At 44.1% G+C, this 25162-nt stretch overlaps 1 protein-coding gene across 3 annotated transcripts in view; it reads right to left on the reverse strand.

The window, feature by feature from the left end:
• Nucleotides 1-25162, reverse strand: part of SOX5 (SRY-box transcription factor 5) — a 604730-nt gene that overhangs the window by 289636 nt on the left and 289932 nt on the right. The gene's annotated exons all lie outside the window — the stretch shown is intronic.

The raw sequence follows: 25162 nt of genomic DNA on the forward strand, positions 1-25162 counted from the left end.
AACACCTCACAATACCCCAGCAAACAAATAAAACCCAACATCCCACCCAACCTACAGCACAGCAAACAAAACCCAACACCCACCCTACAACCTCAACATACACACCCCCTACAGCAATACCCCAGCAAACAAAAAAACCCAACATCCCACCCTACAGCCTGCAATACCCACAGCAAACAAAACCCAACATCCCACCCTACAGCCTGCAACACCCCAGCAAACAAATAAAACCCAACATCCCACCCTACAGCCTGCAATACCCCAGCAAACAAAACCCAACATCCCACCCTACAGCCTGCAACACCCCCAGCAAACAAAACCCAACATCACCAGCACCTTCCTTAGGGAGAGGAGAGTGGGAGCACAGCCCTCCCACATGAACATACCCCACTAACACCCTATCTGTAGGCTGTCCATACACCCTGCTAGGTGTCTCAGGCATTTTGCAGTCTGATCTCTGAAGGAAGCTCATTAAAGAGCCTGGGGACAGAATTTAAGCCCTACCCCCACTGGTGTGTGAATTCTCTGCTCCTTCTCCTTGGGCCACACAACTCCAGGCTGTCCTGTCCCTTTGGACATTATTAGGCTGCTGCTTTTAGGGTAAAAAAAGGTTTATCACAACCACCACGTGCTAAAGCTGCAACTATTGACCCAGAGTCTGTCTAGAACCTGGTACAAAGTGCAAAAAACACTTTGGTGGGAAATGTAAGTACCACAATGACAATGGCAATGGACAATGATAAAACCCAAAAAAGCATGTTTTACTTACAATGACTAGCACTGCAAATAAAACACACACCTGAGGAGATGGCACTCCCATTTCCACACTCCCTTCCACGGCCTGCTCCTTCATTTTACATGAAAATGACCACGGACGAAGCATTAAAAGGGTTTCATTATCTAATTCATTATGCTAGAAGAGAAATACCTTTCTGCAGCCAAATTACTCTCTCATACTTTCTGGCCAATTTCAACGATTTCATTAAAAACATGACAGGTCCCAGCCAGCCCCAGCATTCTCCTCAAAAGTGGGAATCACAGTTTTATCCCCCTGTGGCAGGAGAGAGAGCAGCCCCCATCCCTGGATCCAGAGAGATCTCTGAGGCAGATAAGTGCCACAAATGCTGCGCCTTTCAGCCCACAAAGCTGCTCTGCTGAGTGCACTTTATTCTAAGTGAAGGATCTCTCACAATTGGGAGGTTTCAGCACAATCAGGGCAGACAGGAGCTAAGAGGAGGTTCTTGGGATCACAAGATTTCATCCAGGCACTTAGGCTCTGTCACTGCTCACATTAAACACTTGCAGATCTGAGCCTAAGTGCAGCTCCAGTTCAAGGGAACAAGATATTCCCTGTGTAAAGAAAATGGATGTGGTTCGAATAAAACTCCCTGACAGGAAACAGGCTGGAAGTACATGTAAACTCCAGAGCTTGAATCTGCTATTGAGCAATCTCTTGGAATTAACATCTTTGATTCTGAAAATACAAACATGTGCTACACCTCTAAAGTCTGCTCGAAGCCACTCAAATGCTCAAGGGGAGCAAAAGTTGATTTTTGTTAAGTTTTACTGTCAAACCACACCAGGGTATGTGCAGGACTCATCACAGGGCCCTTGCAGTGCAGTTAAACAGCACACTGAGCCGAGAGAGCATCAGACAGCAGCACTCAGTGCATGAGCTGAGCGCTGGGGGATTATCAGGGCTCCCTCAAACAACACTTCAGAGACACTTGGTCATCTCTGAACAACTGTGACTGCATCACGAGCACTCTGATTTCAATGTGCATCACCAAAACCTACACACCATGTCACCTCTAGGTACAGAAACTTCACTGAGGTAAGGATGGGCTGCCTGGCAATTCAAACAGGTGACACAGGGCAGCAATTCCCCAATTCACAAAGCCGCTGTTGGTCCAGCTCCTTTCAGGTCTTTAAGGTCAACTCCAGCACTAAGCATCCCAATCCTAAAAGAAAAAGCCAGTAGTTGTTTTAGGGGGCTTCCAAGACCAGTTAGTATTTTTACAGCACTTTCCAAATACAGAAGAGTGCATAAGTGCAGAGAATTGCTACAAAAACTCACCAGTGGGTCTTTGGTGAAACTGTTGTTTCAACAGCCACAATTTCTCTCATTGAGAGCCTGTTTTCTTTGAGTCACTGCTAGTATGTTATTGGCTCCTCTAATACTCAGCAAGGAATGTAGAAAACAAGAGAAAAGTTGAGACTGGAGTGGATTTCAGTGGGACTACATTCTGCACCTTCCTCTGATGTCCTCTCATCAATCAGCTGTTATTAAAATGGCAGAGATGCGGCAAGGGATGGAACACTACTTACTGGGTGACCTGGAAATGTTGTAAACATTCATTTGAGGAAAAAAAAATTTAAAAATCAAGGTTTTTTGAGAAAAAAAAATTTAAAAAATCAACCTCATGCTTGGTTTGCCTTCTTGGGGATTTATGGCTGTTTTGAAAAGATGAGGCTCACAGTGGTGGCCATAGAGCTGACATGTTCTTTGTGTGCTATTTGGATTCTGGTCAACAGAGCACTTTGCTTTACATGCATGTCAAATATCCAAGATCTTCAGTAATGCTGATAAACCAGAAAAAACAATTGTTGCAAATCTGGTAGAATTCATGTCAATAATAGGGCAAACAAGCCTCTTATCTGGTATTGTATTGCTATTTGCTTCCAGTTAAACCTGGAAAGAGAAAAGCAAGGAGGAAGGTGAAAAGACCAACAAAAGTCAGAACTTTTTAAGTTCTTCAAAATGGTTCTGTTCAAACAGCAGATCAAAGTATAGACTGGTTCTTATTTTATCCAGAGTTGGCTTATCCCTCCACCATAAGGACTTCTTTAATTCCTGTAAAACAACTGTGTGTTCAGGAGAGTGCCTATTCTGAAAATGTTTCTATTCATAAAAATGGCATTGCTGAGCTCTAGCTCTCCAGCATGTTTGCAGCTCCATGTGAGATTTACTGGCTGACAGATAAAAGATGTCTTTTTCAAGCAGCAGCCCTGAACACTCAGTGAGGGATCATAAAATCAATCTGGTTACCTAGTGCCTCATCCAGCAACAATGGGCAGGGACAATTTGTTCACTGTCACCACGTGGGCAGCTCCATTACCCTCAAAGGAGCCAGGCTCAGATGCCACGGTTGGTGACCTGAGCAGAGGGAGCCTCATCCCCCTGCTCCCCCTGGTGCCCTGACAGAGGGAGCCTCATCCCCCTGCTCTGCCAGCCTGGAGCAGGGGTCGGCACCCTTCCAGCAGGGAGATGCCAGATTGCAATTTTCTTTCCCAAATTAGAGTTTAAGAATGCTGGCAGGAACTTTGCAGGAGCCAACAGACGCTGCCTCTCAGAGAGGAGACGTGCTGCCAATCAGCTGATTGGCACTGCCTTGCCTCTGGGTGAGCCAGGGGCTCTGGGGAGCCAGGAGCTCAGCAGGAGCCTGAGCTGCCTCCTGCCCTGGCCTGTGTGCCACCCTATAACCTGTGTGCCACCCGATAACCTGTGTGCCACCCATAACCTGTGTGCCACCCTATAACCTGTGTACCCTTACCCTGTGTGCCACCCGATAACCTGTGTGCCACCCTATAACCTGTGTGCCACCCTATAACCTGTGTGCCACCCCATAACCTGTGTGCCACCCCATACCCTGTGTGCCACCCATAACCTGTGTGCCACCCTATAACCTGTGTGCCACCCTATAACCTGTGTGCCACCCCATACCCTGTGTGCCACCCTATAACCTGTGTGCCACCCATACCCTGTGTGCCACCCCATACCCTGTGTGCCACCCATAACCTGTGTGCCACCCTATAACCTGTGTGCCACCCTATAACCTGTGTGCCACCCTATAACCTGTGTGCCAACCCATACCCTGTGTGCCACCCGATAACCTGTGTGCCACCCAATAACCTGTGTGCCACCCTATAACCTGTGTGCCACCCATAACCTGTGTGCCACCCTATAACCTGTGTGCCATCCCATACCCTGTGTGCCACCCTATAACCTGTGTGCCACCCATAACCTGTGTGCCACCCTATAACCTGTGTGCCACCCATAACCTGTGTGCCACCCGATAACCTGTATGCCAACCCATACCCTGTGTGCCACCCTATAACCTGAGTGCCACCCATAACCTGTGTGCCACCCTATAACCTGTGTGCCACCCTATAACTTGAGTGCCACCCATAACCTGTGTGCCACCCATAACCTGTGTGCCACCCCATTCCCTGTGTGCCACCCCATAACCTGTGTGCCACCCCATTCCCTGTGTGCCACCCTATAACCTGTGTGCCACCCATAACCTGTGTGCCACCCATAACCTGTGTGCCACCCCATACCCTGTGTGCCACCCTATAACCTGTGTGCCACCCTATAACCTGTGTGCCACCCCATTCCCTGTGTGCCACCCCATACCCTGTGTGCCACCCTATAACCTGTGTGCCACCCTATAACCTGAGTGCCACCCATAACCTGTGTGCCACCCTATAACCTGTGTGCCACCCTATAACGTGCCACCCATAACCTTGCCACCCATAACCTGTGTGCCACCCCATTCCCTGTGTGCCACCCCATAACCTGTGTGCCACCCCATTCCCTGTGTGCCACCCTATAACCTGTGTGCCACCCATAACCTGTGTGCCACCCATAACCTGTGTGCCACCCCATACCCTGTGTGCCACCCTATAACCTGTGTGCCACCCTATAACCTGTGTGCCACCCCATTCCCTGTGTGCCACCCCATGGAGGCAAAGGACCAAAGGAAAACAGCATTTCACATTCCCTGGAGTGATAAGAAATACAAACTTCCTCAGTGGTGCCAGTTTAATTTTAACTCTTGAATTTCTGTCTAGAAGCGTGTGGGCACCTCCAGTGCCTGAACACACAGTTTAGAGGAAAGAAACACCTAAAATACATGGCTTGAACACACAGTTTAGAGGAAAGAAACACCTAAAATAAATGGCTTGAACACACACTTAAAGAAACACCTAAAATACATGGCTTGAACACACACTTAAAGAAACACCTAAAATACATGGTTTGAACACACAGTTTAGAGAAAAGATACACCTCATATACATGGCCCTTGCTGTGGGCATGTATTCTGGGCTCCTCACACCTGCCCTTGCCACAGACTCACACACCTCTTTCACTTCCAGGAGCAGACAAACATTTTCAATTAGTCAGAGGGTAAATACACATAAATACAGCACGGTGGTCAGAGCAGCATAGATAATGGAGAGCAAGTGCACGTTTTAAAATTAAAGATGCCTGAGAAAACAAACAGCAGTTTTCTGAGGTTTCTGGCAAGGCAGGTTTCTGAGCTTAACTGAGACATAAAAACTGCCATCCCTACTCTCATTCAAAGAGCCATCCCAGCTCTTTCAGACTTTCAGTGAGTAGCTGTCATGCTTTGAAGGTTCCCAAACTGTGCACAACCAGCAGCACTGCTGCCAGCCATGGAATTCTGTCCCCTCAATTCTACATTCCCAGCCCAACCCAGCAGCAGGGCACCTGGTGGAGCTGCCTCCAGTCCTCTTTGGGCTGTCTGTCCCTCCTCCCTGCTCCTTCCCCATGCAGGCTGCAGCTCCCACTGCTCTGAGAGCAGCAGCTCCTGTGCCACGGGCAGTTGTGCAGTAAATCCTCTGATTCTGCTGAGCTGGGAGCAGCTGGGATTGCTGGTGATGGATTGTCCCAGCATTAAACACAGTGCCACCTGGCAGGGTGATGGACTGGAGCCTGGCTCTTGGCAGAGCAGTTAGTTTGGCATTTCTTTATTAAGTTCAGGTTAGATTCACTTAAGGAATGTGCTTGCCAGCTATGCCATGTTTTCAGCTTTATATCCATCATGATGACAAATGGTCTATTTACAAAGATATTCATAATTAAATTCTTACCCTCTTTTCCCAGCCCAACATAAAACACACCTATCATTGTGTTCTGTTGAAGCAAGCCAAATTCCATTAGAAACATTTTCAGGCATCAGCACAGGATCCTTCCCTACTCTGCTCCAATCCTGAACTTTCTAAAGATGGGTGCCTATTTTTAGGCCTTGAGATTGTTAAAAAAATGACAAATTATACAATAACACCCTTCACTTCCTTCCCTTCCTTCCTTCCCCCCCTTTTCTCTGCCTCTGTATTCCTGCAATTCAGTGAGCCATCCAGGAACATATGAAATTTTGAGCATCTGCCTCTTTACCTATGCAATTATCAGAACAAAACCGTTATAATGTAGTGCCTGGGAACCTCAGCCACCAGTGGATGGTGGCTGCTACTGTGGAAAATCAGAGGTCCTGCCCCAGGCATTTGGCAAGTTATGAAACAAGAGGCAGCAGTTAGACTGCAGCAGTATGGAAGTAATGAAATACATTTGCTCAGGATTATTATGCAGTGGTCTCACAGAGACCTAACAAGTTATTTTAGACATTAAGACAAACTATCAGTCCAGCCAGAGTTTCAACGACTTCATCCCCCTCTCTGTCAGGCTCTGCAGGCTTTGTTTTGTGGTTTGTTGGTAGCATTTCACCTCCTGCAGGAATGGACTTCTGTCCAGGGCTGTCTCTGCTGCTCTGGAATGAGAGTGCAGCCTCAGACACAGCTGTGCTCTGGAGCACTTATGAAGTAAAGAAGTTATTAATCCCTACAAGCATATAAATCACTGTGCCCAAATACACTGCAGTTTCTCTAGCATGTTTTACTCCCCCTCTGAAATATGAATTTCTCTTCAACCTGCCTTATGACATCCATAGATTTTTTTTCCTGAAGTACCTGGGGACAGATTCTAAAAAATGCCTTAAAATGTAACTAGACAATCAGTCTGTAGCATTCAGAACTGCTTACAGAAGTAGTGCTTAAGCACATTTTAAAATTCCAGATGAACCTTCCTGTGCCTAAGTAACTTAGGCCCTGACCCATCGTGCCTAAAACTTTGCTCCAAAATTCCTCCTCTCCCCATACACATCTCAGTGCTCTGTGACAACAAACCCTTTCTTCCTGGGCTAAATCTGGTAGCAGCCAAGTTTTCCCTTTAAGTATTTAATTTATCTCATTGCCAAAGTATTCTTCTTGAAACCTTGATAGAGAGCCACTCAGCACTAAAATGGATGGGAAGGGAAGCTCAGATGGGATCTGTCTCACCTAATAGTACACATGTTAATATCAGATCTACACTCCATTCATGGCTAGCAGGGAGAAGTGGGATCTCACAGGACAGAATTAAGTTGACACCTCCTAAAGAACTACCAAAGGGTTTAGTGAGTTGCATCTCTGCTTTGACAAGAAAGAGAAGAGAAGAGAAGAGAAGAGAAGAGAAGAGAAGAGAAGAGAAGAGAAGAGAAGAGAAGAGAAGAGAAGAGAAGAGAAGAGAAGAGAAGAGAAGAGAAGAGAAGAGAAGAGAAGAGAAGAGAAGAGAAGAGAAGAGAAAGAAAGAAAGAAAGAAAGAAAGAAAGAAAGAAAGAAAGAAAGAAAGAAAGAAAGAAAGAAAGAAAGAAAGAAAGAAAGAAAGAAAGAAAGAAAGAAAGAAGAGATAACTCATTTTGCCCCAGCTTTAAAGGCAGCTGAAGCTGGGTGAGATGGATTGCACCACTGTGTCTGGAGGTTAAAGCAGGATATTGATAGTCCAGTTCTATGAATTCTTTCTTTTCTATCATTGACTCTGAACATAACCACCAGCAAATCATTTAACTTCTCAATGTTTCAGTTTATATATCTATAAAAAAGGTATATTATAGTGCTATTACATTCTAGATAGGCTGCAGAGTCATAGCAGGGCAAAAGTAGCTCTTGAAAGTGTGCTGAGAACCTCAGAGGGAATATATTAAGTATGTGCAAACCATATTAAAGAGACTACTAAAGAATGGGGGGAAACAACTGACAAGACTTGGAGCAAGAAATAAAAGAGATTAAATTCCACTGGCTGCACATAAATGTTGTGAATAGCCTACCTTACAAATGTTTAGCATGTTACACATGCTCAGGAGAGCTAATATTTCAGGGTGGATTTTCTCCACACCACGAGGAGAAGAGAAGAACTTGGTTAAATCCTCATCTGGAGTTCAGGAGCATTTTCCAGCCAGGAGAGCTGGTTGTGCCACTAAACCTGGCAATGCTGTAAGTGAAGCTCTTGTGGCAGGGTGCTAATCTTCCCAGAACTCTTATTAAAAATGGATGTGCTTCCAAACAGCCAGGACATCAGCTTTTTATTTATTAGTCCTGTGAGCATTGCTCCTGGTGCATTTCTGCAAGCTTTTTTATGAAAATGAAAGGGGGAAAAATAGTGAGTTAAGATGGCCATCTGCATGGCATTTATTCCCCACCTAAGAAAGTCTAAAGGAGGCACATGTTTAACTTGTTGGTCAGGACAACACAGCAGATTTTGGTTCTGTGTCTGGCTCTCTCCTGGCCTGGGTCTGGAAGCAAATAGTTAATGTTCCAATGCAGCCAGAGGTGCTTTAAGGAGGGAGGAATTGAGCACCCGAGGTGATTATAGCTGAAAACATGACTCTAATGTAGGGAAATAATTCATATTTAAATAATTGATTATTATCTACAAAGTTATCATTATAATCATGTTTATAATGAATGCATGTTTTACCAATTTGAAATAACTAAGTATTCTAATCTTAGCAAGCTTAAAGAAAGTCTGTTAATGAGATAAGAATATTTTCCTTTCTGCATATGCATTAACTGCTCTTTTTTTTTTTTCACTTCAGAAAAGATGCCTGCAAATGGATTACTCTGGGATGTGTTCTTGCCAATTCACCAGTGGGAATGCAGGTAGATACACTGCTGGGAAAAATCTGGGGTTTAAATTGTGCCTGCTACTTGCAGTTGACATGGCATTTCCCTTCAGTTCTTCGTGCCTGCCCATTCAGTTCCATGATATTTTCACTCCTATGTTCCACCAGTGGCTCAGCCAAATTGCACTCCTGAATATCTGGGAAGCACTTTCAGCTCAAGGCTGTGGCACACTAAACATCCTCTTTTCTGGTGGGGATAGGTGATGCACATCCTTTGAGTTCCCTCAGCTGTTGTTTTTCCTTCTTCCCAGGCAGAGAACAACCTCCCATTTCCAATGGAACCTGTGCTATAAGCATCAACACCATATTCACTTAGAAACCCGTGCTAATGCTCTGTTAGGTGCTAACTTCCACCAAAATTAGTTGAACTCAGGAATTTAAATCATGGGATCATAGAACAGTTTGGGTTGGAACATCATCTCATCTTGATCTTGAGGAACATGGAATTCCAAACACCTTGCCCTGGGCAGGGACACCTGCCACTGTCCCAGGCTGCTCCAAGCCCTGTCCAACCTGGCCTGGAACCCTTCCAGGGATGCAGGGGCAGCCACAGCTGCTCTGGGCACCTGTGCCAAGGCCTGCCCACCCTCATGGCAAAGAATTCTTCCCAAAATCCCATGCCAACCCTCTCTCTGTCAGTGTGCAGCCCTTCCCCTTTGCCCTCTCCCTACAGGCCCTTGCAAAAGTCCCTCTCTGGGTTTCTTTAGGGTCTTCCTGGAGCCTTCCCTTGCCAGGCTGAGCAGCCCCAAATCTGTCAGCCTGTCCCCTTGGAGAGGTGCTCCCATCATTTTAGCTGCTCTTCTCTGGACTTGTTCCAGCATACCCACATCCTTCATCTTTTGGGGGCCCCAAAGATGGATGTAATCCTCAATCTCCTTAAGGATTAGTCTGATATAAAGAATTGTAAAGGTATTTTACTTTGAAACCAACTGGCAAACACAGTCACCAGAGAATATTCCTGATTATTTTACACACAAAGCCTCACATATCTCACATTTTAGGGAGTGCTGGTGTCAGTGATGCCCACTGAAGGTGATCAGCTTTGACACAAGGCAGGAACCTTCCCCATGTGCAAACCTCATAGCTTTGGGCAACAGATGGATTCAAATTCAACCTGTTTTGGAAAGATGGAAGAATGGCACCAGGTATTTTGCTGGTTGTGTGTTCAGAAACTCCTCATCTGCTCCCCTAGCAGTGCATGGAACTGATCCTCTTCAGGCCCTGACAGCAAAAGGCACTGGCTCTTCCCATTCCACTCAAAAGGAGAGCACTGGGACACAAAGATCACACTTCAGGTCACTATTGCCCAATGAGATGGACTTTGATGGATTTTCTGTTGTGTAATTTGAAGAATTCAGTGATGGAAATGAAGAGAATTTTGAAGCATTTAACAACTGGCAGAATATTTAAAAACTCAACTTTTTTGTTGAGTTTTCCAAGATACTCACAACTTAAAGTCCCATCTTTTTTTGCCACATGGCAAAACACTGATTACCAGCAACAGGAGAAGAACAAGCCTCACAGTTACAGCACTGCCTTTGTTAAGAGACAAGCTACCCTGATAATCACAATCAGCACTTGATATTCCAGTTAATGCCATTGAACATCCTCTCTTCAGAAGTTTGTAAACTGAAACAGCCTTTCTGCTTTTCCTAGTTGCAGTGCAACTCCTCTGTGTATTTTAGCTCAAAGCAGGAACCTGAACCAAACTTATATTTGTCAAAATTCCAGGACCTAAGCCCTGGAAGGTCACACACTGCATGGGTAATGGCATGTTTGCCCAAGAGAGAAATGGAAGAGCAAGGGGAAGTCTTTTCCAGTGTCACGGCCATCCTGCTTTTCCTTGTGTCCTCCCGCCCTTGTTCTGCAAAGGGGCAGTCTGGGAACAGGTCTTGTCAGGAAGCAGAGCTGCTGTGGGATCCAGAAACACCAAAAACCAAACCAAACCAAACCTACCAAACAAAACAAAACAAAAAACCCAAACAAACAAACAAACCAAACCACAAAAAATCCCACTTAAACAAAACCCCTGGAGCCTTATGAACAACGTGCAGTCTCTGGGGGCTCTCAAACCCTTGGAATGATGACTTTAAAGCATCCAGAAGGGTCAGCATGTCCTGAAGTGAGCTGCAGCAGCAGGGACCCTGCCTTTGCCTCCCCAGGGAGCAGATGGAGGAGCTCACCCTCCAGTGAGCTCTGTGGAGACGAAGGGGAGACATGCACCAGACATGCACCAGGCTGCCAGCCAATCCTCCTCCCAGCCTGGTGGGGATTTCAGCTGCCCTGTGCTTCCCTTCAGCTCAGTTACAAACTTCTCCTGCCATTTAGTCCTTCTAGAGCACTACACAGCTGCTGACATGGAGAGCAGTTCAATATCAGTGTCCTGCAGCCTTAGCCCCAAACTAACTGACTATTAATTGGTAGCTGGTCATCCCATCCCTTTTCCTAACCAGTAATGCTCACCTTCAAATACCATTAAAATTGTCTTTGGAAATGAGTTCCCACTGCTGCCATTATTAGCTTAGAAGATCTATCCAATTTCAGGCTTTTCATGTTTATTAATTAACAGGTGACCAAAAATGACATTATCAAAGTCTGCATTAAATTGCTCTCTTTGTTTTAGGATGGTTAAAGGTTGCCAAATAGAATTGAAAAGGCCACCTGTGTTACAATGTTATTGTTAATATTTTTTAAGCAGACACCACTTTGTCATGGACTGGATTCAAAGCTCGAGGCCACAGTCAAACACACAAAAGAATAGCTGGCTTTTTTTTCCTCTTTCAAACTGTTGATATGAAAGGGACAGGACAGAGTAATTGTTTAATCACTGGCACATTGCTTTAAATCTCATTCTCAGCACACACAGAGAAAACAAAAATGGCTGGAAAGGGCACGGAGGCATTTGAGCTGATTGATGGCAGGTCAGCAGCCAATGCACAATAGATATAAAATGGAGCAGATCAAGAGCACCACCTCTGAAAAGCATTACATGAAGTTGATCTCAACCAGAGGGATGGTTAATACAACAGCAAGGTGGAAATACCAGTCAGTGTGCAGTATCATGTAATGGATTGCATGGGGACAGAAAAGGTGGGAAATTGAGGATGGCATCTCTTCTTGCTACTCTTTAGAGCACTCACTTTGTAGCAATATTTGCCCATTTTAATAAATGTTATGCTCCAGAAGTTGACCCTTTCAATTAAAAAAAGTGGCAGTGTTACTCAGGAGAAGCAGTCCCTGTGCCCTGAGTGGGGCAGGCAGCACGTCCTGATTTCCCCTAAATTCCTGTGCATCCAAGAGCACAGGCCAAGTCCATTCACACAGCAGGTAACTCTTCACACAGCTGATATTCTGTACCTGCTTTGCATGCACTGTACTCCAGCCTGGGCAATCCAGCAGGTCCCAGAGAACAGGAGGAGGGGAGTCCTGGTGGTTATTGCACTCTCTGAGGCTCCCCACCACTTCAGCAATTCTCTCAGTGAGCATTTAACAGCCTCCCCTGCTCCTGGGATGTGCATTAGATTTTGAAGGTAAATATTTAATGTGTGCAGATGACAGGAGAGCACGCAGCTGAACAGATTATAAAACATGGTAAAGTTTAAAGCAACACATAGCAGAGTAGGAGCTGGCACCCTGGGAGGTTTGTGAGGATAAGGAGCCCCCGGTCTTCTGATTGCCCTCACTGGAGTTCTAGGGCAGAGTAGCATGAAAGAGCAATTAAAAAGTATTTAAAATGTGCTCTTAGGTTCTGGTTTGAATGGGTACTAGAAGAGAAAGTCACTGTCAACAGCTGGAGAATTAACAACTGACAGAAGAATCAGCAGAATTCTGGAAAACCTCTGCAAGTGCAGCTGGATCGGGAGCTGCTCAAGATAAATGTGGGAATTTGGGGGATAAATCTTTTATTTTTTTTTTTTGTTTTTATGATGTAAGGTGTTACTGCTGAGGGCTACAGTCCCAGCTACTTTTCATATCCACGTGAAGCTCTGTGGGCTGCCAGGACTCGAGCACTTCTTCAACACTCAGATCTGAGAGCTCAGGTTAGAAGGGAGCCACAGGCTTTCATGCACGTATGAAATGGGAGCTAAGAAGTTCCCTCACATTAAAGTTCCTGTGAATCTGTTCTGTAGATGGAACCAATTTGGCTGCTTACCAAAACGGTATCAGAATCTGCCCTTTGATTGCCAGGCAGAAAAGATCAGGCAGCTCACTGACTGATCCAGTGATTTGTTATGACCTAATTGTATATTTAGATGTAAATGTTGCCTTTGGATTTGCCTGTAAGGGCAAAATCTGACCCTTTCCTTTTTTTTCCAGCTGAAATGAAATTATGCCTAAGTAACACATCAAAAGAGGCAGGAATTTGCAGTTGGCACCGTTTAAGGATCCGTATTATCTATTGATATTACATTAATTAGATATTACCCCTGCTCAAATGATTCAAATCTGTTTTTTTTTTTCAGGACTGAGAAAAGGAACATGGCTTGTACTAGAAATGAAGATGTGACAGAGCATTCAGCTCTTGCTCTTCTCTTTAACCTGTCTTGCACAAGTGGCAGGACTGGCAGAAAGCTTGGCTAAGAACACTCCAAAGCAATACATCCCTATTCTGAGATCCAGTGATTTCATAAGGACAGTTGCTTGTTTGCAACATTCAGCAAATTATATTCAGGATTGGGCCTGACAAACCCGATTTTGTGCAAGGAGCTAAATGGGCCAAGAAATGAATTGTATTGAGAGCTACCTATGTAAGGATATCAGAAATCCACCATAAATTCTGGCATTTCTGTAATACAGTGTGGCTGAACTTTGCTGCTGAGTGTGAATGGACAGAGAATTTCAGCTCCTGGAGCTCAATTTATTAGCTGTACAAGCATTAATGGTATTTCTCTGAAGCAGAGGAAGACTATTCCACAAGTAGTACTTGCCCCATTTACAACATACCACATTTGTATATTTTAGTTGGATATCTGGTTATTAACAGGGAGTATTTACCATCAAAAATAAATTACCCTTGCCTGAAAGTTCTGATTTAACAATTGAAGACTTTTTACAAATCACCTGGAAGTTTAAGAGCCTCAGAAAATTATCACAGATCACTAACATGTTATCTTCTCTGATGGCTCACTATTTCACTGTGTTTTTATAAAATTATGGGGTTTTTAGGAGCAAGCTGCAGCTTGACTCCCCAGACACGCTGGTTTTCTCTTGAACCCAAAGTGCAGGGAAAGCAAACAGTGTCAGATCAGCCAGGGCTCTGAGCAGCCATCCTGACAACTTCATCCCAGAGTGTCAACATGCCAAGGGCTTCTCCTGGATACCCCGAGGGCCAGAGGAGCTCCCAGAGCTGGATGAGAATAGCAACAAAAGGGATGTTCCTCAGAGAAAACAAGGGAGAGAGAAAGGAGGAAAGAGGGAGAGGACTTGATGTGCAGAGGGGGATGCTGGAAGAAGTCAAAAGGGAAATGCAGAAGGAAGAGGGTAAAGGAAGCCATGGGACATGTTGGTGGCAAGGAAGGACAAGACAGGAATTTGAGCTGTGACTGACTGAGGTTATAGCCCAAATCAGATTTTCAGTCTCTTGTTTTACCCAGCCCCATGAACACACACAGATTGCTCTGCCATTCCCCTGCCAGACAGAAGACTGATTTTCCCAAAGAGATCCCCTCCACTACATCCAGAGGCACAGAGGCCACCCAAGACCTTTTGCTTCAGGCCTAACCCTCTGAGCAGTTCCTTTTCATGCCAGCAGTTTGCCTTTTTTCCTTTTTTGTGTCACACCATTAGATTTCTGCAGCAATGTGCCATCCACAGGTGGTACAGAGCAAGGAGGGGAAGAATTCAGGAAGGAGCCAGGTGAAACCATCACCTTTTACAGATGCTTATTTAGAGAATCCAGGAAGCCACGAGCAGCCAACTTTAGCCAACAAACACTACTGCAATAAATCTTTTGCAGTGCTCCAGATCTGGAAAAGCCTGAAGGATCAGAAAGTATTTTTGGTTTTTTATTTGTCAGATCCAAGGAGACAAGCTGTTACTTTATTGCTCTGTGTAGATGCTCCTACTTTGATGGACAAAATGTCTGGCACAATTGGACCACAAAGTGACATAAATCCCAACAGAACAAAAATATATCCATTACCTACAGTATGCCTGGAATCAATCTCTGTGAGGGATGATTATGGTATTGACCTGAGATCTGTCAGTGCAGTTTCCTCTGAGAAGTCCCTGGTGCTTGTAGACAGAACCCCTGAGGGGGTTATCTCTCATGTACACCAACATGAACTGAAGAATAAAACTTGCCTCATGTGTGTGCTTTTCATAGCCAGATTAAAACCATTAATGGCTGTTGGATTAGTAGCTCAACACAAGTTGTGCTAGAAGCATAAATGAAATTAATATATATGGAACAAGGAATCCATGTCACCAAGTGCTCAGCAAGAGACACTGAGCAAGTCAGTCCATATGCAAACTTTCACACCTCAGTGCTCCATGTACCTGGATAAGCTTCAGCAAATACCTGCATAAATGTGGTAATTAGGATGGCAGCAGCAAGGAAACACGTGCTGGACAGGGTAAAACAGGAATCCCTTAGTGCCTAATGCATTGTAGTGTTTATTACAAAGACCCTCACTTCACCTAGAATTAATACAAGCAGATTTTTTTTCAGTCTCTGGGGAAGATGGATCCACTTTGAGTGCAGTAATTGCACATGGATTAATCACCCAGAATTGCCTGCAAAGATCACATCATCACCCAGACCCAAAACACCCATCCAAATCTAAAGACTTAATTCACAATCCTTGCCACGTGTGGTGTAGGTGGAAAAATCATTCTCTTTATCCCCTGGACACTAACCAAAATAAAGTCAGGAATTTCAGTTTGCTGCTAACTAACAGGATTAAAGCCAGGTACATGAAATTTGAGAATGTCTCCTGACACTCGAGGCTCTTTTGGCAGTTTGTCCATCAGGACAGGAGTGAAACCACATTTTGAGAGGCAGTATAAGAAGCTAAACACCATAGCCCTGGGCCTTCGTGCAGTCAGGCTGCATCATGCCATTTTCTCATGCACCCAGGAGAAAGGAGATCAGCTGAGCAGGCCACAACAAAGTGCTCAGCAGACAGGCATGAGCTGCTCCGAGCAGCCAAACCCCAGCTCTCCTCCAACATGGAACATAAAAGGGGAATTCAGAGTCACTTCCTCTGCTTGTGACACTCATTGTTGCTGGGCTGGCTGGGACCTCGCCCTCCAGAGCTGTGTGAAAAATCCCCCTCTGGACTTTTACCAGCACTTTTATCACTTTTATCAGAGATGGAGAGCCACGGGGAGGGGAGGCTCCCAGACAGGAGGCGGCAAAGCTGTGCAGGGACCCCAGAGCCCTGTGCCCTGTCAGAATAGGGCTGAGCATGTGTGGGAGCCCCACAGACACCTGGCAATGGCACATTTAGGCTGCTCTCAGACCTTGTCAGAGTGTGCCCCCGTGGCTGGCCCCGTGACACAGCTCAGGCTTGCAGGCCACACTTCTTTTTTTAACCATCAGTGGTTACCCAACCTTACCCTGGGGAGAAGCATTTGAAGAACACCAAGTTCCTTTGCATTTGCATTTTTTAGAACACTTCAAGTTTGTCTCAGAAGTTTTATAAATTAAAACATTTGCCACAGAGACTAGAACTGTTCATAATCAGCATAAAGATGTATAACTGTCCTAAACTCCTCCATAAAAAGATGAGTTTTACCTGGCATTCTGCAGCAATTCCAAGTTTTAGCATCATAAGAGTTTAAAGGATGGGGCATGGATTGCACATTACAGTGTCTGAAGCATTACAAAGGGGTTTCTCAGTCATTTTGTAGTACATCTGCAGTCAAGCTGGGACTATCACTCCATCAAATTGGAATACATAAATATTTTGCATGCTTATAAGCGCCCATAAACAAAGTCAAACATGCGCTTCTGTGTAAGAATGCACAGAATTTTTCAAGCAGGGGTTGATTAACCAAAGGAAATTGCAGGAGGGGACACAAACGCTCCCATCCCCACTCTGCAGAGGGTTAAGCCCCAGCAGGAGATGAGATTCTCACTGTCAGGAGCAGGGAGGGGCAGAGCTGAGCCAGGGCTCACCGTGCTCTGCCCCTGCCCCAGCACTCCCAGGGAACACCCCACAAAGCACTCGCTCCCATTCCCTCCTGCAACTGCTCTGGGCTCTGCAAGACCCAGCCTCCAGGAAATATTTAAGGGATGAGCATGCAGAAACAAAGGTAACTGCCATCAGGAATAGCCTAACAAATTGCTTTAAAAGAAAGGAGGTCTGCATAATGGTATTAAGGAAAACAAACAAACAAACAAACAAAAGGTTCGAAAGGTCTTGCATCTCATTTTTAACCCACAGCTTCCATCCACTCTTGTTTCTGTTTGCCTTTAAAGTATTTCCAGTCATTCTATACTTATAAAATAATTAGCATACTTCAGAAACTACAATTTCTGTCAGGCCAAGGTTTCTATGGTATGAATTTTCAAGGAGGAAATCATTCCAATATCGTAAATTTGAATCCGATAGGGTAGAAAACCCCTGAAATGATTACAATAAACATCACTGCAACAGACGTGGGGACAGCCAAAAAAGTGAAAACTCAGGCTGCATGGGAAGTGCTGAGGTAACCTCAGCTAGAGCAGCACAAAGGCTGCTCCTGTTTACCAAGTCCCCTATAAATCTCATCAAGCTAATGTTAATTTCAAGAGTGTTTTAGCACAGCTGGGAAAAATTCATACCATAGAAACCTTGGCTTTACAGAAATTGTCGTTTCTGAAGTATGCTAATTATTTTATAAGTATACAATGCCTGGAAATACTTTAAAGGCAAACAGAAACAAGAGTGGATGGAAGCTGTGGGTTAAAAATGAGATGCAAGACCTTTCAGTAGAAGCATGCAAACATTTTCAGCACAGATTTGAATGGTTTACTACATTCTGCTTCCTCTATTCTCCCCCTCTCTAAATTGCATCAAAATTTAGTGGAAAAAAAAAGTATGGGAAAGGAAAAATAATTATGGATACAGTAAGACAGAAAACAGTGGTCAAAAAATTACAAAGATGCCATTATTACTATTTATATTACATTAGCAATCACAAAATAATGCACACTTTACAAACACAGAGATACAACCTCATCCTAAAAAAAGAGTTGACATTCAAAGACAATGAGCAAGAGGAGCTGGACCTCCTTGCTGGGCTGGGTTTGTAGCCAACACCTGTGGCTTTATCCACCCCTGAGATGTGCAGCCAAACAGGTGAACTCTGCAGTGGTACAGCCTTGGCTTTATGGCATGGCTCCTTCTGCATGGAAATACATTAACTCAGGGATGCAATGGCAGTTCTAAAATATTTTTAAACTGGTTTCATTTTTTGAACTTGTTTCTTCCACACTGCTGCTGGAGAAAGAAGTTGCCCAAGTCCCTACATTTCTATAGGCTCTGAAGAGGATTAGAAATAAATTAATTTAAAAGAAAATTCAGACATTTTACTGTGGTTTGCCCTCATTACTGAGGCTGATCATTCCCAGCAGCCTTCCACTCCCTCCCTGAGCCCTACACAAACCCAGGGATGACAGCACAGAGGGACTCCTCATACGAAGTGTCCCCTCCTTTGCCTCATGTCCCAAGCACTGCACATCTTGGACAGAGGTTAGTTGGAGAGTAAAAGAAAAGAAAATGTAAAAGAGAAAGAAAATGATTGCAGAGTAGATCATCTCATCATTTTCCTCATGTTGACTTTTCCAGGCCAGTTATCAATATCATCTGCATCATCTGAAGCAAGTTGCAGCTCAATATGCTGGAAACTCAGCACGAATACACCTCAGGAAAAGAAAGGTCCAAGCAGAAACTCACTCAGGAATTCTGTCCAATGGGACTAGAGGCATTGCAGTGCCACTGCAGAGTGGGGACAGGGTCCTGCTGGGGCAGTCCTGCTCTGTGAACACCAAGAGTGAGACTGCCCAAAGTCAGTGCCCTTGCTGGGAGACAGCTGCAGCTGCTGATCCTTGAATGCACAGAAATCAGAGATCACAAAGCCCAGACTCCTCCCTCCATCCAAACAGCAGTCCTGTCCTGGTTCTGGCTGGGATAGAGTTAATTCTGTCCCCAGTGGTTAGTGCAGTGCTGAGTTTGGGTTTGGGCTGGGATAGAGTTCTTTCTGTCCCCAGTGCTTAGTGCAGTGCTGAGTTTGGGTTTGGGCTGGGATAGAGTTCTTTCTCTGCCCAGTGCTTAGTGCAGTGCTGAGTTTGGGTTTGGGCTGGGATAGAGTTCTTTCTCTCCCCAGTGCTTAGTGCAGTGCTGAGTTTGGGTTTGGGCTGGGATAGAGTTAATTCTCTGCCCATGCTTAGTGCAGTGCTGAGTTTGGGTTTAGGGTGAGAAGAGCACTGACAGCACTCTGCAGTGTTAGCTCTTGCAGTGTTTACCCTAACTCAAGGACTTGTCAGCTCCTCACTCTGCCCTGCCTGGGAGGGGCTGGAGGAGCACCAGGGCACAGCCAGGACCTCAGGAGGAAAGGTGGCCAAGGGCTCAGGAACACCCAGCATCACAGCTGAATTTTATTTGCATCTCTTGCTTTCCTTGGGGTTTATTTTTATCTCTTTCGTTACTTTCCTTTTCATTACAGCAATTGATTATTTCACTTTAATTCAATTATTAAACTGTTCTTGACTAGTGAGTTTTCTCACTTTTCCCCTTCCCAGCCCCTCTGGAAGGGGCAGGGGAGCCTGTGCAGGGCTTAGTTGCCAGCTGGGGTTAAACCACAGCCAATTCCCTGCTCGCTCCTCGGCAGCACCTGGAGGAGACTGGAAGCAGAGTGACTGCTCACATGAGATGATCTTCAATGTCCAAACAACAACCAACATAAAATTGCATCCAAGCTACACTACAGGGCACGTTTTCAGCATTTTTTTGGGGGGGGAGATGATGCTTGGGGAGTTAACTGCAAAACTCCCATTATTAATAGAAGTCACACAGCTAAATCCCCACAACCTATAAGGAAAATATTGCCTTCCATTTCTGTCTGGTATCACTCCTGATCTGTGCTGACAGCACTCTCATCATGAATAACATTATGTCAGGCTGCCCAATGATTCCTGAAACTGTCAACAACGTTTAAAGTCAACTTCTCCAAACTTTTTAAAAGTTAATCATCTTCACTCTGGAAGCATAAAAGTTGAATGCAATAGAAAATGTGCAGATTCACAGCAAGTTTTATTGACCTTCTGGCCAAAGCCTTCATCTGGCTGCTCAACCATTTACACACAACAAAGCACTATCTATAGAAAGGGTGTCCTTAAAGGCCAGAATATACATGAGATGGCAGAGCTGAGAAAGTGTGGAGAATAGTGCACAGTGTACTTGACTTTTACACTAAATTATAAAAGCCCTCAGTCAATCCAGTGTCTGCAATCAGCCCAGTTTAGGGAGCTTCACTGTAACACCACCTACAAGCACAGCTGAGGAGGAAAAACTCTTGAGAGATCTTCATTTCCTTGTCTTCTTCTGTTGCAATCTGACTTACAATGCCACATTTTGCAAAGCATCAGTCCTTCAATTTCCCTCAATTTATTTATTCTTTTAATTACTACTCATCAATGTGATGAGAAGTTCCAGAGGGAAAGGCTGAAGAAAGAGCAATCAACGTGCTCTTTACTAGCTGAAAGGGTAAATTTTCTTCACTAGTCCCCCCTAGGCAGGTCCATAGGGGGCACTAGCAAAGGAAATACTTTCTTTCTGAAAGGCAGCCGATCAACTTTGCGTTTTTAAATGACTCAAAAAAAAAGCATATATAAATTGTTTCAAATTGAGTTCCTGATAAATGCTGTACACATTTTAAACACCTGTGTATATCATCTTTTTCTTGGTAATTTTGCACTTCCCTTTTGTTGTCTAAAGGGGTGTTTTCAGCAATAATGACATTAACTTGTACTCCTACCTCTGAACTATTGACCTACACATAGCCAAGGTGGCAGGAGTTGATCCAAACTGAACTTTGTGAATCTTCATTACTCACAAATCTTCCACCCTGTGCTTCTCTCAAAGCTGCAACTCCTTCAATCAATGATCACATTAGATCATGTTGGGATTCACTTTTAAAAAGTGGAGATTTACTCTTAATGCCCAGCTGAATGCACTGAAGAAGTCCAGAAACAAAAAAGCCAAAGAAAAAAAGAGATGCAGGAATCATTATTTTATAATACCCAGACTATTATGCCAATTTTGCATTTTGGGGTTTAATTTATTATTTTCAATATATTTTCAATTGTATTTATTAATTGTATTAATTTATTATTTTCAAATTATTATTTTCAATTGTATTTGCTGGCAACACATCTGCTTCGCTCTCTGCACTGTTGAACTGAAGCATTTAACAAAGCAGCCAACAAAACCTCTGTGCACTGCACTGAAGTCCTCTTCAAAGAGCCCCAGTTTTTTGGGGTTTTTTATAAGAAAGAGAGGATGTATCTGTCAGCTTCTCTCAAGAGCTAACAGGGAACAGCTCCATTTGTAGACAAGGGCACAGTTTTTCTGATGGTTCCATATTAACCTGGGAAAGCCTTTAAACCATGGATATTTCCCCAAAATGTGTTTCTACTGGTCCTTTTCACTTTTGAAGGAGCAGAAAGAGGATGAAGTAGAATGGAGAAAGAGTCTCATGGAATGCCCACATGATAGGGCCTGTCTTAAGGAAAGCTCTTATCTGTAAAAAATTTATTCAGTCATGAGAATCTAAACATAGCTCCCTGCTCACAGAGAAAACACAAATGGCACACAAAAGCCCTCTCATTTTGGGGCTGGGTAACCATGGATAAAATAAAGCAAGGAAGAAGTAAAAGTGGTCAGAAACTGTTTGCTTTCAAGTCCTTTCAAGTGCCCCCAGTCAAGCCATTGATGTGGTGTGGCCCAGAAAGAGACAAAGCACAAGGAGATCTACAGCTCATTTGTGTATTTGTGTGTTGAACACTGCTGCCTTAGACTGGACATTGATTCCTAAGGAACAGGAGAATTTTCTCTCTCTTTTCCTCCCTCTTTTCTTCTCCGTGGCCAGAGAGCTGTGCTGGTGACAGGAGGTCACTCATGAGCACCAGGTTCTCTGACACCAATAATTCTGTCATCTCAGGGCATCCAGCCACTGTGAGCACCTCCCATGTGTGCCAAAAAATGCGCTGATGTTCAATCCTATGGCAGGTAAATTCCCTCCAACAAACAGATACATCTGACATGGTCCTGAAATGTGACCGAAATGTGACTGAAATCCAGCCCAGGCTGTTCACCAGTGCAATTACCACAAAAGAAAAAAAAAGAAGATAAATACATAGAAAAAAATAGTGGGAGTGAGGGTGATAAAGCACTGGACAAGGTGCTTAGAAACAGAATAAGATCCTGAATAACCTGAATTAACTTCCAGCTGGACCTCCTTTGAGTGAAGGGTTGAAGCAGATGGCTGTTAGAGGGCTTGTTCCAACATAAATTCTGATTCTCAGTGTGGTTTGAATGGCCAAACTGCCCACTGCTAGTGGCTACTTGAGGGCTGCTTAAGTGGCAAACATTTGCCATGCATCCCATTCTCCCAGGGAAATTTCTCATTCAGGTGAAAGAGAAGGTAAAATTGTTTAAAGTGCCAGACCAAGAAACTGTAACCTGTCCCTCCAAGTTTTTCACACCTCCTCAAAGTCCTATATGAAAAATAATTCTTAGATAATAATTCTTACCAATTCTTGGAATAAACACAGATCTTCATACTTCCAATGATTATTCAGAAATTATTTTGGTGCAGGAGCAAAGACTCTGTTTGCAAAGACAAAATTCATTCAGGGGTTGCTTCAAGCTCTCCTTGAATGTTTAGAGCAACTTTTTATGCAATCTGACATTCCCAAAAGAACTGACAGTAATGGACTGGAAACACAGGGAAACCATTACAGAACACAGAAAAAAAAAGTTTCAAAAGAAAGGGAATTTAAGAGCTAAATTTCTTTAACTGGCTCTGATGAGGGACTGGCTGAACAGAAACGCTTTGAGGAGCTTTCAGACTAACAAGATGACACTCTCCATTGCTGCAAAGCACAACACAAAACTTGGACGTGAGGCTGGAGAAATATTCCCCTCTGGCTTTTGTTTTGTCAGATTTGATGGAGCCAAGCAGGCTTCCCAGGGATCAGCAATGAGGATGGAAAGGCCTCCCAGGGAAGCACTGGGGTCCCCAGGAGAAAGGTCCTGGAGCTCTGGGAACCTGTCGCAGACAACTTTTATGAGAAATCCTTTCTTTAGGATTTTTCCTCCTGAAAAGCTGAGAGGCCTCAGGAACAAAATGTAAACATTGATTATCTGCTGCTGTGGAATGCAACAGGTGCACCTGTGATGTTGGATGTTTGTAATTGGTGGCCAATCACAGTCAGCTGGCTCGGACAGAGAGCCCGAGCCACAAACCTTTGTTATCATTCCTTCCTATTCTATTCTTAGCTGGCCTTCTGATGAGAACCTTTCTTCTATTCCTCTAGTATAGTTTTAATGTAATATACATCATAAAATAATAAATCAGCCCTCTGAAACATGGAGTCAGATCCTCGTCTCTTCCCCAATCCAAGAACCCCTGTGAACATGGTCACACTCCTCCTCTTGAAAAGTACAAAACATCTAAATGTGTCTTCAGAAGTGCATACCAGGGCATTGCTGTGATGACAATAAATGACAGACTTGACAATAAATACTCCACCCTTTGTGCTGGGGCTGAAGCAGACACTGATCTTTCCTGAGACTTTAACAATTCTCTGTGAGTATTCTTCCACCTCTCTAGCTTCAGCATTCAGTAAAGCTCTTGGTCACCCTGGAAATGTTTTCTAAAATGCTGTTTTAAATTCTTGATTCCTGGCCTTCCTTTTTTTCTCTCCTTGATAGTTCCTAGCTGGAGATAATGCTCTTTGGTGACCACATGCATGTGTAGCACACCCCAGGAAGAGTAATATGACTTTATTTGTGTTATGATGTCTGTTTAACAAGTGATGGGCCCCATTACTTGTCCACACCCCATCACTTTTCCACAAGATGCAAGAGCAATGTAGGCCAACAAAAGTTACTAAATTCCCACTCTCCACCCATCTTTAAGAACAGGAAAGCTAACTCTAGAGTCTCCTCAAATTATAATGTAGCTCAAAGTAGCATTTTTAACTTGTTATGTGGAGTAATTCTGGTTCTTTCTAATAATGGGTGAAGATTTCTACCCCTCTGTCCCTTACAATTTTGGAGCATTCTAAATTTCTGGTTTCTTCAGAATTAACATTGCTACTAAAATAGAAAATTTCCATTTGAATAACTTGCAAAATATTCCTCTCCCTTTATTTATACTGCTGAGAGTCTCTGATTGATACCTCACCCTCCAAATCTTTCCCTCACGCAGTGCCAATCTTGTGCTGAAGGGTGCTGTCCTTCTCCTTCTTGCACACAGATGACACAGAGCCATTTTTCCTCCCTCACCTCATTTTATGGCCTCGCAGAATTCCTGTGGACATTCTCCCCAGAGCTTGGAGGACTGGGCTCATTGTCTGTGAGGTGACAACTGCTCCATCCACACGCCTGCAAAACATCTCAGCAAGTCACTCCAATGGACAAAGTCTGGTGTGTTTGATTTAATTCTCACTCGAGAGTTCTTCTCAGGAGAACTCGTTCAGGTGTACCCAGAGAGGTGTGCATTGAAACAGAACAGGATTAAATGTCCTGCCTATACCCAGAGCCCTGCACCTCAGACTCTTCCTAAAACACTAATTAATTAATTAAGACTCAAGTTATTCTCCGTGGTGGAGAAATACAGCTTTGCCTGCTTTATGTAGGTCAAGGTCCGAGGCAGAAATAGGCCAAGTTAATTGGCCACAATCCAACAGACAGCATGCAGCAGAACTGGAAATTCAACTATGACCTCACTGCCAAGATGTCTCACATTCCCCACCCAAAAAGTCAGCCGTACCTTCATTCATTCCTTCCTCCTGAACACTTGCAATTTTGTAACTCGATGACCATAATTTCCAGTTAGAGCGAGCAACACATCACTGAAGCAGCTCTTAGACTCTTCTTTAGAGGAGGAAAATATAAGTACAGTACTTCAGAGCAATGCAGAATAAGAGGTTTAGGGTTGTTAACCTGATACTTGCTCTGATTTGATCAGCACAGTCCCGGTTTGGAAAGCTCAGACAAGCTAAAATTGGTAACTTTGATATTTTTGTGACTTTATGTCATCATCCATAACACTGCTGTATAGCAAAACATTATACATGATGACATAACACCTGGAGAAAGCATTGTGCTTATCAGAAAGGCTGTGGGTTCAGCCAGTTCAGCTCA

This window comes from Camarhynchus parvulus, chromosome 1A, assembly GCF_901933205.1.
Source record: "Camarhynchus parvulus chromosome 1A, STF_HiC, whole genome shotgun sequence".
NCBI classification, from domain to species: Eukaryota; Metazoa; Chordata; class Aves; order Passeriformes; family Thraupidae; genus Camarhynchus; species Camarhynchus parvulus.